General features: G+C 41.6%; 1 non-coding gene across 1 annotated transcript; it reads left to right on the top strand.

The window, feature by feature from the left end:
* The first annotated feature begins 352 nt into the window (after positions 1-352).
* trnap-ugg (transfer RNA proline (anticodon UGG)) lies at positions 353-440 on the top strand. The gene is given in 2 exon segments: positions 353-388; positions 405-440. It is a non-coding gene; the product is annotated as a tRNA-Pro (tRNA).
* Positions 441-2,675: the final 2,235 nt, after the last annotated feature.

The raw sequence follows: 2,675 nt of genomic DNA, 5'->3' as shown, positions 1-2,675 counted from the left end.
GGGATGGATATCTGACTTTGCAGTCAATAGGAGATAAGGTGACTGACAGGTTGAAGCAATGGACTGCTGATCCAGTATGCCCCCAGCTTCGTCGTTATTGTGTTAAACATTTTCCCCTAGTTTTTTTATTCAATCACATTTATCCTCATTGCCAAATTCACCTTTTACTGAAAAGGATGCAGCTCGTTGATGAAGTAATGTCACAAAAAATAATCACTTCATCAAAGGGAAAACATCAGCAGAACGATGGAGAGGGGGACTCATGAAATCGGTCTCTGAGAGTCAGCACAGGCACGATGGGCCGAATAGCAAACTAACGTCAGAAACTGAGAGCAACGTTCATCACTGTCGAGGCTCGTTGGTCTAGGGGTATGATTCTCGCTTTGGGATTATAATAATTGAAATGCGAGAGGTCCCGGGTTCAAATCCCGGACGAGCCCTGCCAACCTTTTGTCAAAAAACGACTTCTCAGCCGGTCGACATGTGAGAAAACTGACATGTTTCAAATTAAAACGTGTGATTGCACTCCGTTGTTCACACAGCGTACAAAAATCCTGGAGATTCCCAGGTGCAAAGTGAAACTCACCGAACTGAGTAAAGTTCATGTTTCTCAGATGTGCTCGGCTCTGCGTCTCATTGGACAACATAAACCCCGTTTTGATTCCGGCAAATACTTGATCAGTGTATCTTCCTTTCTGCACGCATGAGCTCACCTCCATAGGGATAAGCATACATTCAACGTCAATCTCAAATTCAACGTGAAACAGACTCTGCCCTGAATATGAGTGCGTCCTGTTTCTCTCGCGCTGAAAAGATGTGAGAAGCTGGCTTTGGATTTAGTCCCTTGGCTGCCGAATTTAAACCGTGCAGGAAATCGATCCGGGGTGGCCAAGCTGCCTGGTCTAATTAAAAGGCGTTCAAACCCTAGATTCCAGGCAGGTTATAGTGTTCTGGCCTCAACATTCGGTTCAACGTATCGGATCATAAGCACCGCTCCCATTGTCTGCTAATGGTTCTGCTGTTCACACGAACACCTCCTCTGGTCCATCCTTTGTTACTTTATTGCCCGCTTACCACTCACTTTGCCTTTTTGCATTGTGCCATTTATTATTCAATCACTCCTACGCTCCACTGTATCCCAGGCATTCCCTTTTGTCCTTCCTCGCTGCCTATTTTTCCAGGCGCTATTTTCCAGGAAAAATCTGTAAACTTTACATTTTTCTTAAAATATCGGAATGATCATCTGACTGAACGTGAGCCCGGGAAATTCATCCACAGAATGTTCACGGCCTGCTGAGTTTTACAGAATGCTTTGTTTTTGTTCATTGTGTTTCTGTATCCCTTTTAAGGTGATGTGCTGGTCTGCCCGGGGTCATTCTCTGTCTCTCCAAAATGGTGTGCTATCAGTATCGGATCATTATCTTTCTGTTTAAAAGGAATGTGCTGTCTGTCCCGGATTTCAAATTTCAAATTTCAAAAACTGCCTTTGGAGAGTGCAGAATTTTTAGTTTGTTGGTGTGTTTGTGTAAGTGAGAGAGTGCGTGGAAACATTCTGCGCGATCTTACTGTGCATTTCATGTCATGTGAGGAAAAATGCATTACATGCAACTTGAAGCCACACTGATTTGATTCAACACGCATTCAGGGACTGACTGACAGGAGAAGAGTCTGCTGTGGGATTTTGCTATTCCACATGTGAAAGAAGGCAAATTATATAAGTTAGAAACATAGCGATTTTAGCGAGAGCTTGCGGATGGGCTGTGTGACATGATGAGCTCATTCCCCCTTATTTTCAAATACAAATCAAATCAAGACAAGATAAGACATGACTGACTGACTGACTTTGTGTATATAAATTTCTGTATCAATATTTATATATGCATATATTTACATACATTCCCTACTTTTTAACTTTCACAATAAATGTGCTTTTCTGTTCTGCCTGCATTGGCTCTATTACATTTGACCTCTTTCACAGCACACGCAGCTTCTGTCTGATCGTGCAGAAAAGCACTCGCGACTTTAAAAGATGGCCTTTGTTTCCCACATCTTCCTTCGTGGCTTGTCTTACACCATGGGCTTACTGTGTTTTGGAATTTACTGACTGCACACCCTGATTTCCAGTGCATTTCATGCAGTCGCACAGACTTCGTTCAATCAAAAATATATAGATTAAGAAACAATTATTTATTTATTTCAATCAAATCAAATTCAATTTTTTGCAATAAAATTGTAAATTTATTTATTTTCTTATTATAATAAATATATATATGTTTTAAATTGTCTTTTTGTCTGGGTTGGTTTTATTTCCCTCCCTCTTTCCTGCTTGTCTATCACCTGTGGCTTCAACAACCGTCCCCGTCCCGCGTGCTCATGAGAACCGCGCTCATTCACGCACAACACAATTGCATTCAGGAATGAGAGAAATTCCAATTTCTTCTTCTGAAAGGGAACTGCTGTCCGTGAAGGGCAATTCTACAGCTGTGTAAGAGGGATGTGCTTCCTGTCCAGGATCATTCGGTGTCTGTTTCAACGGGATGGTTTTCAGATCCGGTTCATCAATTGCCCCTTTAAAACGTATTTTCTCATTATCCGGATCATCCTGTACATTTAAAAAGGAGTGTGATTATCAGCTGTGATAACCGAATTGTTAAACTGTTGTGTTTCAAGATACA

This window comes from Pristiophorus japonicus, unplaced genomic scaffold (genome assembly GCF_044704955.1).
Source record: "Pristiophorus japonicus isolate sPriJap1 unplaced genomic scaffold, sPriJap1.hap1 HAP1_SCAFFOLD_312, whole genome shotgun sequence".
NCBI lineage: Eukaryota > Metazoa > Chordata > Chondrichthyes > Pristiophoridae > Pristiophorus > Pristiophorus japonicus.
This window is presented reverse-complemented; position numbering and strand designations above follow the sequence as displayed.